General features: G+C 41.4%; 1 protein-coding gene across 3 annotated transcripts in view; it reads left to right on the top strand.

The window, feature by feature from the left end:
- DENND2A (DENN domain containing 2A) overlaps positions 1-12,088 on the top strand; it is a 126,748-nt gene that overhangs the window by 728 nt on the left and 113,932 nt on the right. The window lies entirely within an intron of this gene.

Here is a 12,088-nt window from a genome sequence, read left to right as displayed (position 1 = left end):
GTGTGTGTGTGTGTGTGTGTGTGTGTGTGTGTGTGTGTGTGTGTATTTGGGTGTGTGTGTGTGTAAAGATGAAGCTGGGTTCTCAGTGGACTCAGGCTATCCCCTTGTGACTGGCAAAGCTATCATACACCTTTTGAGGGGAGGAGCGGGGACAGGGAAGTCAGTGGTCGATAGGGCTAGACTGAGTGGTTTTTAACGTGCACTGGTGAAGCCAGCTGTTCCACACCTCTTTGGAGCCAGAGGGAATTGAACAGGGACCCTCTTCTCACAAGCCTGAGGTAGCAGGAAGGGGATGGGAGGGAGGACGGAGGCTCCTGAAATTGAAAGGTGACCAGAAAAAGAAGAAAGTGAGCATCCATTCCCCCATCACCTGTGCCAGGGGTTTTAGTGGTTTGATTCTTGAGGTAGCAGGGCTTTTCAAAGTGGAAATGAGAAATTGTTTCCCTCTGGGAATGTTTTGTTTATCCTCTTCTTCTGAGGGTAGTGTAGAGGTGGGTAAGATTCAGTAAAGGTGAGTTCTGACTAAGTGACACAGGATATAGTATTGAGGAGATTTACTCAGAGCTGAATTCTGAACATTGCTTGGACCTTGGACCTTGCACCAAAGCAATGGCATGATTAGTGCTAATAGCTAAGCTGTGGGCATTTGTGAAGAAGGTGGGCAGTGTTTTCTCCGTGAGGACTAAAGCAGTAGTTCAGTAGCTCCTTATAAGAGGGGCAGAGAAAAAGGATAACATGCTAACTACCTTCTAACACCCGTTTAGTTATGTTTCGGAGATATAATTTAACTGATTTTTTTTGTAAAAATGAGTAAGCTACATCAGTGAAGTGCCTATAGTAGAGTCTTTTTTAGGATTTTTGTTAGCCCTTGAATCCTTTGTTGTCACTAAGGTGAAGTACAACAAGCAGTTAAGTGCCTTTGGAGGCGTGGGGGGTGGGGGGCAAAAAGGCTCTGTACTTTTGTGTATAAGGGATACCGTGAGGAAAACAAAACCCAGCCGCTACTCTCAAAGAGCTTACATTCTAAGGGGGGGAGGGGCAGGGAACTATAGCTTGTAAACAGATAAGTAAATATAAGATAAGGTGAAGAACCCTAAAAAACTAGGAGGATCCAAAGACAGATCCTTAAAGAAAGCTAAGAATTCTAAGAGGCGGAGGTGAAATGGGAAAGAATGAATGTCCTTTCCACAATCAGCCCAAAGAATCACATACATCAGTCTTAGACTGCTTTGGGGCTGGGTCCTGTTGGATGCAGAGAACAGAATCTTGACTCAGCTAAATAGAGACTTTACTCAGAAAAGGGGTCGTGAGAAAACTGAAGAAGGGGGGAGACTAGCCTCTTGCACTTTGGGAAATATAAACTTTAAATAACAGAAGGATTGAGATCATTTTTTTTTTTTAGATTAAAAGTGTGCCAGTAAAATAGAAAGGAATCCATATCAAGGAAATATATGGGATACTTTCAGCCACTGGAGTGGAATGGATCATGTGACATTTAGGCAGCAAATTTGGGTCTAGAGTTTTTGGCCACTGAGGTAAAAAGGAGAGTGGTTCTGTAATTTTCATCTTTCAGCAGCCCAAAATATAAAAATTAGTTTACATGAAAAAAAAGTCTTCACAGAGATAAAGTAAAGGGAGAACTTGACACACAGATCTTTTTTAAAGGGCACAATGACATAATGGAGACTTTCATCCTCACTGTGACCTCCAGTCCCTCATCTTTGCTCTGGCCTCACTTTCTTTCCTTCATAGTTCTGATCTTACAAGTTGACTAATCCATCACGGTTTACTACATTTTGCACCCTTGATTCTTTAGTACCCATTGTGCTCTGCTGATTTTCAACCTTGGATCACCCCCACCATTCATCTTCTCCAATCCTTTGGGAATCTAAATCATAGGATTTAAAGCACAAAGAGATTATCTAGTCCAAGCCCCTCATTTTACAGATGAGGAAATTGAGACAAGAGAAGTGAAATGACTTGGTGAAGGTAGTCTCACCACAAATTTGTTATCCCCACTGGACTCTACTGCATGCAGTCTTTTTGTTTTACCTTGATTAATGCTATTCTAGTCTCCCTAGTTATTTTTTCAAACTTCTATTCTCATGCCTCCCACACCAATCTTAAGACCTCTCTCTACTAAAAAAATGGAGACCATTTAAGGTTTCAGGGCAACAAGGGGGAACAGATGTTAGCACAATAAGGAAGGCAGTGTAGCTAAGTCAGAAAGAGGTAAGATAAGACAGAGCAGAGCATATGGAGGGGTCTGGTGACCTTGGGTATCTTTCCTTTTATTCCTGTGGCTGTGTACTCCCTGTGCTATGGGTGTTTGGGAAGGAGGGGAGATGTTTGGGTTGAGCTGCCTAAGGTCCTACAGTAGAATGCAGGGTCCCTATAGGCAAAATCCATTTCTTTTGGGTCTTTGCATGCAGAGTGCCCAGTACAATGTTTGACACACAGTAGGTACTTGATAAGTGTTTGTTTAATTGAACACAGGGAATAACAGAGGAATATGGTGATAATAAAAGTTATGCCTTTGACAGTAATAAGGATAATAATGGTTTTTAAAGTCTGCAAAGTGTTTTATCTCTTAATTTCTTATAAATGGATATATTTTATATATTCATATATCTTTGTACATAAATGTGTGTTTATATGTATGTGTATACATATATAAAAATAGTTGTCATTAAGTTGTATCAACTCTTCTTGACCCTATGGACCATATTGCATCAATTCTGTCCATGGCGTTTTCTTAGAAAGATAGTTCAGTGGTTTGCCATTTCCTTCCCCAGTTGATTGAGGCAAACAGAGGTTAAGTGACTTGCCCAAGGTCACACAGCTGGTAAGTGTTTAAGGCTGGCTTTGAACTCAGGTCTTGACCCCAGGACCAGCGTTCAATCCACTGAGCCACCTAGTTGCCTGTGTGTGTGTATGTATGTGTATATGTAGATAGATATCTGTCAGCACACACAAATATACTTACAATAAAACAACAATAGTTGCTGTTTATTCACATTTTAGAGATAAAGAAACAGATCGAACAGTTGTCACTACCTTCTAAACCCTGTCCCTTACACAATATGTCAGCCAAACCTAAAGGGATCCCTGACAACAGGCAAGATATGGAATAGATGAGGAAAGCTTGGGTCAGTGTCAAGCAGGTGTGTAGTCTAAGGGTACAGGGCAGGGACACAGATCTAGAGGCCATGCTTAGAAGCAAAAAGGAGAGAACAGAACCCTGACTGGGAGACTCAAGATAGCATCTTAACGTCTGGTAAGTTAGCACAACCAAGCTATGGTTTTTGATCCCCAAATAGGGGCTAAATGCACTTTCTTGGTGTGGGGTGGATAAGTACTAGTTTATACTAGCATACACACACATATACATACATATATATAGGATCATAGATTTAAAGTTGGAAGGAACTTCAGAGGCCCTTTAGCTCGACACCCTCATTTTACAGATAAAGAAACTGAGGCCCAGTGAGATGAAGGGACAGTAGTGGGATTGGGACGAAGGACTTCTCACTCCAAAGCCCATGCTCTCTCCATGGGTGTCATTTGCAAGACTCCGTTCTGCAAGTGCTTATACTGTCAGAATAATGAAAGGACCAAGCTCAAGGGCAAGGTTCTGCCAAGTTCTAACACCAAGATAATGTAGTCTGGGCACTTTATTTGCTGAAAGCATAAATTAATGCAGGGATAGAACTTGCAGACTTTAGATTAGGGGTTCTTAACCTTTTTATGCATCATGAGCCTCTGGGGTAGTGTCTCATGATGCTTATAAGTCCTTTCTCAGAATAATGATTTTAAATTCATAAAAGATAAAGGATTAAAAAGAAAACTATTTCTGTGGAAATAGAGTTACCAAAACATTGTAACAAACAAAACAAGACCACAGATGTGCTGGCTTCCCCCTCTTCCCCTTACTCAGAGCCCCACTCTAGATGAATTGGTGATTCTCATTTATTTAACCATTGGGTGTTTTGAATGAGACACCTGACAGAGATTGAATCAGCTTCAGTTCAAAACCAAATCTTTGCCAGGTTCCTACAGTACAGATCTTTTCTACTATTGGCTAAAGAAAAAGGAACAATTAAGTTTTGGATACTTGGCATCAGAAGCTTTAGCAACTAAAATGAACAAGTCTGACGTCTGCCCTACCATGAGATTGGTTTTGAAGTGAGCTTCCAACCTCACAGTTAAAATCAGGTGATAAACATGTATGCAGAAGGTGCTTCAGGACAGCAGTTCTTAAAGTGTGAGTCTGAGACTGCTTCAGTGGCACTTAGTTTCATATGGAGCTTGACGTGGACAGAGCCAGTCCTAGGCAAAACTGTGAAGCAAGCTGAGTTTGCTTTCCAATTCCCTCTCACCTTTCAGTACTTTTCTCTTGTGACATCCTGGCATCCATAGTGACCTGTCTTCCTTGGACATTTTATCACACTCTGCACCTCTCTCTCCCCTCTGCCTCCTACCAAAGCTTTCCTCATTTGCGTCTAAGCTTTTATCAAGGTGGAGGGATTCTGACAATCTAACTCATTAAAAAGGTGTAAATGATGTGCTAGATTAATACATTATGCCTTCCAAGAAGGTTTGCATTTTAACTGGAGGGGTGGGAGGGTGGGAGAAGTACCTCACTAAGCCACTGGTTCCCAATCTTTTCAGTATGAGGATCCTTTTTAACAAGGACTCCTCCCCCATGCTGCCATTAGTAGCCATGATTATGAAAATCCATGGCAACCCAAAGTTACTATGAATTCAGTAATAATTTTACATGGATTCATATTCCATTAATCATAATTTTCATACAGTTGAAAAACAATAATACTTATATGTGAGATACATTATTTATTCAGCTTGTGGAAGTATGTTTGCTTATTATACTGAATCATTTAATGGGATAGCTGGTTATTTTGTACCTTTCAAAGAAAGGAAGTCTGGTGGATGCCCTGAAAGTTTCCACCCTTGATCTGATTTCACATTCAGCTAGTTTCATTATTTACATTTCAAAGCAATAAGTGCAGAACTTCCACTTTCCCAAACATATGCCATGGGAAAAAAAAAAAGCATTAGGTACTTCATAATTTTCCCCAAAAGTTCTAGTACTTATAACAAATATGAAGGCAAAAGTCAACTAGGTGTTTTTATATCAGGATTTGTTTTTCACTTTTGTTTGTTTGTTTGTTCATTTAATCATTCATTCATTTAAAAGATTGGATCTTCCTTTCTGGATGAGACTGGAACGACAAGATGACCCCACTTTGTTTAGTGTGGGAGTTTTGACCTCTTCCATTTCTGACATGGACCATTCTCTCATTCTTAGGGAATCTGGTGGCCCCCTGCTCCTTGGGAATTACCACATTAAGGCCAAACAGTGCAGATTACCAATCAGTTTAGTCCCCTGAAGCTCAGAACTCCCAAATTTGAGAGACCCATCAGTCTCAGCTTCCCCTGGTAGGAATTCCAGGTACCTGGAATTACAGGCACAACCCACCATTCCCAGTTTGCAGACTGTACATTTTCAGAGTTGGAAATTACACATTCTCAGTGCCCATCTAATCCAACTCATTCTTAAAAAGGAGCCACCTTTACAACATCTCCATCAAGGGGTCAATCAGCCTTCACTTGAGCCCTCCAGTGAGAGGGAAATGATGACCCCTCTAAGCAGCCCAATTCTACTTTTGAAGGTTTTCAAGATTAGATCTGTCTCTTTACAACAAGATATCTTGTTTCCTAGCTCTGTTTGCTGAAGCCAAAGGGAACCTTTCTCATTCCTCTTCAAGGAGACAGCTGCTTGGTTCCCTTTCTCCTCCAGGCTGTCCATCCCCAGTTCCTGGCACTGATCTTTATAAGACATACACCATAGGAAGCCCTTTACTTATCCCAAGTAACCTCCTTTGGACTTCCATGGTTTATCAGCATCTGTCTGAATTCACATTGCATATTTTATACTTAATTAAAATCAAGATGATAATGCTCCATGGTCCTGTGAATTTCTGCATCTCTTGCATTAACTCCACAGGCCCCTACCGGGGTCTAAGTGTTGAGAATTGCTGCTTTAATCCAAAACAGTAAACCTTCAATTGTGGAATTGCAGGTGCCTCAGGAGTCCAATTGGGGTAGTATTTTGGGGTGGGGAGGGAAAGAAGGCCTTCCTACTACTTCCAAATCATACTAGATTGTAATAATAATAAGCCCATATTTATATAGTGCTTTACATTTCATAAAGCACTTTATATACACTGTGATTATCTTATTTGCTCAAATAGACAGCTTCCTATTTTTTTGCCTTTGGGTAATGCCCTAACATCCTAAATGTTAGGACGTAAGACAGTGCCTATGCTTTTGTCCCTGGTGTCAATCGTTGATATTATCACCATTCCCATTGGCGTCTCTTTGGAAACAATGTCATTCTTCCCATTTTTAATGATATTAAATGCCATCTATGAGCCAGACAGAGATAAGGAGAGTCCCTGATCTCAAGGAAACAACATTAATCAGTCAACAAATATTTTTTTAAGTACTTATGTGCCAGGCCCTGGGGATACAAAGACAATGCATACAGACAAATAAAAACTAAGCATACAAAGAGATTTCAAAGGAGGAAGAGACAGCTATGGGGAGATGAGGTAGGAGAGATATAGACTGTATGAAGTGGCCCCTGAGCTGAGCCTTGAAAGGAGTTAGGAGGGAGGGCATTCCAGGCTTGGCACATAGCCTGTGCAAAGGTACAGCGATAGGAATGTTGTGTATAGCAGCAAGTCATTCTGGTGAAAACAACACCTGTGAGGGATAGTAATGTGGACTCAATCTGGAAACACTGGCTGGAGCCAGATTGTAAAGAGCTTTAAATGCCAAACAGACGCGTTTGTGTTTTATGCTAGAGGCAATAGGGAGGGGTTGAAGTTTTTCTAGCTGAGTGGTGACATGGTCAGACCTTCCCTTTAGGAAAATCATTTTGGCAGCTGAGTGGAGGATGGCATACAGAGGGGAGAGACTAGAGGTAGAGAGACTAAGTAAAAAGGCTGTGGAAATAGTCCTGATGGGGGGGGGGGATGAATTAGGGTTCTGACTTAGTGAGGACAAAGAAGGGAATAATATGTGGGGATAGATCTGATAAGAATTGACCACTGACTGAATAGAGAGGGTAAGGAAGAGTTGGAGGATGGCTCTGAAATGACCAGCCTGGGTGAGTGGGAGGATGGTGGTGCCCTTCACAGAAATTGAGGACTTGGAACCATATTATTTAGCATCTTTTGCTCACCAAGGAAAAATTTGGAGAACCAATGCTCTGGAGTAGTGGTTCTCAAACTTTTCCCCTTTATACTGTCTAAAACTATTTCAGACTTCCCAGAGAACTTTTGTTTATGTGGGCTATTTCTACCAATATTGATCATATTTGAAATTAATATTAATACTTGAAATTAAAAGTACATTATTATGGTAATAGTTTTGATCTCACAGACCCCTTGAAAGGGTCTTGTGAATCTCCAGGGCACCTTGGACCACACTTTGAGAAGCTGCTGTTTTGGAATATTGTTGCGTTGGCCTAATCTAATGTCATTTAAAATTTTTATTCTCTCAAATCCCTCTTTCTTACTTTTCCCAAACTAAATTGTTCCAGAATCCTCAAGAGTGGAAAGCCTCAACTCTTACGGGGAAAATACAATTTGTAAAGGCTATGCAAGATGAAAACATTACACTTGTGGTGGGTGGGAGGGAAGTCTCTCTCTCTCTCTCTCTCTCTCTCTCTCTCTCTTTCTCACACACACACACACACACACACACACACACACAGTGGCTGGTCTTCCCTTCTGTTTCCTTTGCATGATTCCCAAATGGAAAGATTGACAAGCACATTTTTTTCCTTTAAAATTATATGGAGCAAAAGGAATAAAAAATTGAAAAACCAGAGCCCAATTTCAAGTTTTAAGGTTATAATATATACATATGTGTATACACTGTGTGTGTTTGTATATGCATACACACATAAACACACACTATTTCTTGCTTGAAAGCAGCAGTGGGATGGGGGAGCCACCTTTCTTTCTATTCGATCCCTCATCTATGTCTGGAGAATCTCCAAAATGTTCCATCTACCCATCTACCCCAGCAAAAGACTTTACTTTGAAATTTTACCTCCTCATACTGTCACCTCCAGCCTGTTTTTCTTTTGTTGTTGTTTGGGTGGCCATTTCTAGAATGGGCTAGGCAACTTTGTATAACTCTTGAGCAGTAAGATCACATAGAGCCGACATCCTATGGACCAGGGAGGTTTTGTCTGACTTCTTCAGATAAGGTGACCAGATATATCCTATATAGAATTTTCTAAAAGTCTTCATGCAGTTTTAAGCTATCAGAACTTTTGAGACACCATGTATTTAGCCCGAAAAATTCCTAATGCTATTTCTAACCCACCTGCACCTTGCCCCCCCAAAATCAAAAGTTGATTATGCTGCTTTTTTTTCCAACATAGTCACATAGCTAGTAAGTGTAACAGCCCAACATAGGACTCCATGAATAACAACTTCCTTTGTGCTTCTACTGTCTTAAAGTAGGGAGGCTAGGGTTACTGTTTCATAGATGGCCTAACTGTGACCCAGAGGGGTTAAGTGATTTGTCCAGGATCACCCAGCAAGTCAAAGTTAAAAACCCAGGTCCTGTGATTCCCACCCTGGTCTAATGGAAAAGAATACTGATGATAGTTGTGGAGAAAGAGTTATTTTCCTGTGGTTTGGTTTGGCAAATTTGGACATGGTTCGGGGGTGGGATAGGATAGAAGACATTCTTAGAACTCACACAGTGTGGAGAAAATATTTAGTTACTCCTCTGTAGCCAGGAACTGTGACAGAAGAAGAGACTAGCAGTTTATCCCTTGTAGGATAGGGGAAAGAGCGATGGCCTCGGAGTTAGGAGAGCTGATTTTCAGGCCTACTTGGTCTCACTGGCTGTGTGACCTTAGACAAGTCACTTATTCTTCACAAAGACTTTAATTTCTAATATGCATATCAATGTCTAGTATAGTAAATATTAAGAGACAGGAATCCGCAGTAATTTTTAAGAGTATTAAAGGGTCCTGAGACAAAAAAAAGTTTGAGAACTGCCATTCTTATCCATAAAATAGAAAAAAGTCCCACCTTTCCTACCTCACAGGATGGTTGGGAGGAGTAAATGAAACCAGGAAAGTGCTTTGTGAAGGATTTTACAAATCTAAGTTAGTATATCTTGGCTGGGGAAGAAGGCATGACAGTTCTCCCGAACAGTTTACAAAACTCTTAACTTTCTCTATCCCCACTTCAGAAACGTTAGTCTGTGCTTGCGCTTCAGGGCTCTGCAAGCTTCTTGGCTTGCTTGAGTAGTGAAAGAGCATTAGAGCATTGGATTTAGTGTCAGAGGCCTTGGGTTGAAATCCTGGCTCTGTGTGACTTGAAGAAAATCATAGCCAACTTCCTCCATTGTGAAAGGGCTGCCTTTACTAGATAACCTCTTGAAATTACTTCCAGCTTGAAATCTATGATCTTATAATGCTTATGCTGTAGGTGAGATAGTTTGCTCAAGTTTGGAATGAGGTTGGGGAGGAGGGACCGCTGACCCCCAACTCTTACGTACCCTTCCTCCCACAGTTGCTTGCTCAGTCTTCCATTGAATCTGCTCTTCTATTTCACCATCTGTGCTAGTGTTATCTAACAAATATAAACAAGCTCCCAGAACATCAAAGAGTCTCTGATGGTCTCTGTTTAGCCCTCAGCTGGACAGAGGCATCTAATGGAGTGAAAAGAGGAATCCTCTTAATGCAGCCCAGGATAAACAGGCCAGAAATAACCGCAGTGGAGGCAAAACCCCAGTTCTATAGATTTGGCAAGGAGGAGAACTCTAGTCAATATTCTCTGACTTCTGGCAAGCTGGTAACGGTAACCAAAGTTACTAATGGAGGGCTGAGAGGATTGAGATGGCATCAGGGAAGGGGCCAGAGAGTGCATAGGAAGCTCTTACTTACACAGGTTTTCAACATCCCTCCAGGGTTACATGTCAACAAAGGATTAGGAAGTTAGAGAAAGAAGGTGGCTGCTTTTAGTGTGCTTGCTGACAGATCAATGGAGAAAATATCAGCCGTGTGAGAGTCACCATGGCATAGTGGATATTTAGCAGAGCTTTGAGTCAGGAAAAATTGGGATAAATACTGGCTGGGTAATTCTGGGCCAGTTATTTCACCTCTCAGTGTCCAAGCTAACTCTCTGAGAAGAAAAATTGCACTGAAGGTGCTGATCTGCCTATGTAGAGGAACGCTTAACTGGAATTCCTTACACCTATGAAATCACATATCTAGTTTAAGGGAAGAAAAGAAGTAGCTACTGGGAGACAATTATTGTTATTATAATGGACACTAATACAAAGCATTTTATATATCTGATCTCATTTAAGCTTCACATCAACTCTGTGAAGTAGGTCCCATAGAGTTAATTATCCCTATTTTACAGGTGAGGAAACTGAGGCTCATAAAATTCATGTGACTTACCTGTGGTCATACAGCTGATGTGTCAGATTCAGGTATCCTATACTTGTGATTTCCACTTCCTCATTCAATTCCTTAACCCTCTATCTCATTACTCAGGCACCTGCCCCACAGCCACCAATGACCCTTTGCCCCACATCCATTGATCTCTTCTCTACTCTCATTCTCCTTGACCTCTGCAGCATTTGACACTGTGGTCTACCACCACCTCTTTTTTCCTTCTTCCCCTTTTCCTCCCTCCTCCTTCCTCCCCCATCTCCTCCAAACTATCTCTTCTTGGCTCCTTTGATCGGATGTGTAACTGATTCTCCTCCTAATTTATTCCCTTTGATGGAGCTTGATCTTCCTCCCATTCATTCAACACTCTGGATGGAGTAGCTACTGTGCTTTTTTCTGTGCCAGGCTGTACTGAAACAAATGGCAGACTGTTTGAATCCCTTCACCAAATGGAAAGAGGCCTGTCTGAGGTTTCATGGATAGGAAGAAGGTAATAGCACTCCCTTAGCTGATAGATTGCCTTGGCCAGTCAGAGCTCATTCTGTATCCAGCTGTTCTTGGGAGGAACCCCTTAAATCAAGAACTCAAGGGATCATTGTTCAAGTAGTGATTTAAATTGTCTTTCAACCAGGGTAGTGACTGGGATTGTTAAGGGGGTATATAGTGTGTCAGAATGCCTCCTTCCCAAAAAGGTCTATGTGAATTTAGAGTGACTCTTATCCTAACTGTAAATAAAGTAATGTGTTTGAGGAGAGCAGTTTTGACCTGGAAGCAAGGGGTGCCTTTGGAGCTAACCAGAAAAGATCTTGCTTCCTCTGGGACCAAGTGGACTAAGAGAGATAGTTCAGGAATGGAACCTTTAAAGATTAATGAGAAAGTAATAAGAAGGAAAAAAAAAGAAAGTAATAAGAAGGGGAGTACTGACAAAAGAGTATTTGCAAAAAACCCTTTCAGACTTGCAAAGTATTTTACATACAATAACTGATAGGACCAGAGGATAGACCATCTCAAGCTGAGAGGAACCTCCAAGGCCATTTAATCGAACCCTCTCATTTTATAGATGTGGGGACTATGGCCCAGGGGTGTAAATGACTACCCAGAGGTCACACATTTGGTCTTCACAACAATCCTGTGAGTGAGAATTGTTTTAAAAGGCAAAATTTGTATATATCTTGCCTAGTTCATATATAGTTGGAATACCAAGTTTCCTTCATAGAGATATAAGATTGACTATTCAGCCATGCTGAACATGAGTAGAGAGAAGAACATTCTGGCATCTAGAGCCTTCTACTACCTGGCTGCCACCTACCTTTTAGTATCATTTCCTGTCTTCCCCCTTCCCCCATTTTCCATTTCAGTCCAACCAGCCTACTAGTTATTCCCCATACTGGCCATCCTGTCTCCAGCCATCATACCTTCACACACACGGTTTTCTGTGCCTGGAACATCCTCCCTCTTCACTTCCAATTAGTAAGATCCCTTGTACAGGGGCAGCTAGGTGGCACAGTGAATAGAGCACCAGCCCTGGAATTAGCAGGACCCAAGTTCAAATCCAGCCTCAGACACTTAACA

This window comes from Petaurus breviceps, unplaced genomic scaffold, assembly GCF_028583685.1.
Source record: "Petaurus breviceps papuanus isolate PSGF00001 unplaced genomic scaffold, PetGlider_PUasm1.0 181, whole genome shotgun sequence".
Taxonomy (NCBI): Eukaryota; Metazoa; Chordata; class Mammalia; order Diprotodontia; family Petauridae; genus Petaurus; species Petaurus breviceps.
The sequence above is the reverse complement of the archived record's forward strand: the minus strand, read 5'-3'. Positions and strand labels throughout refer to the sequence as shown.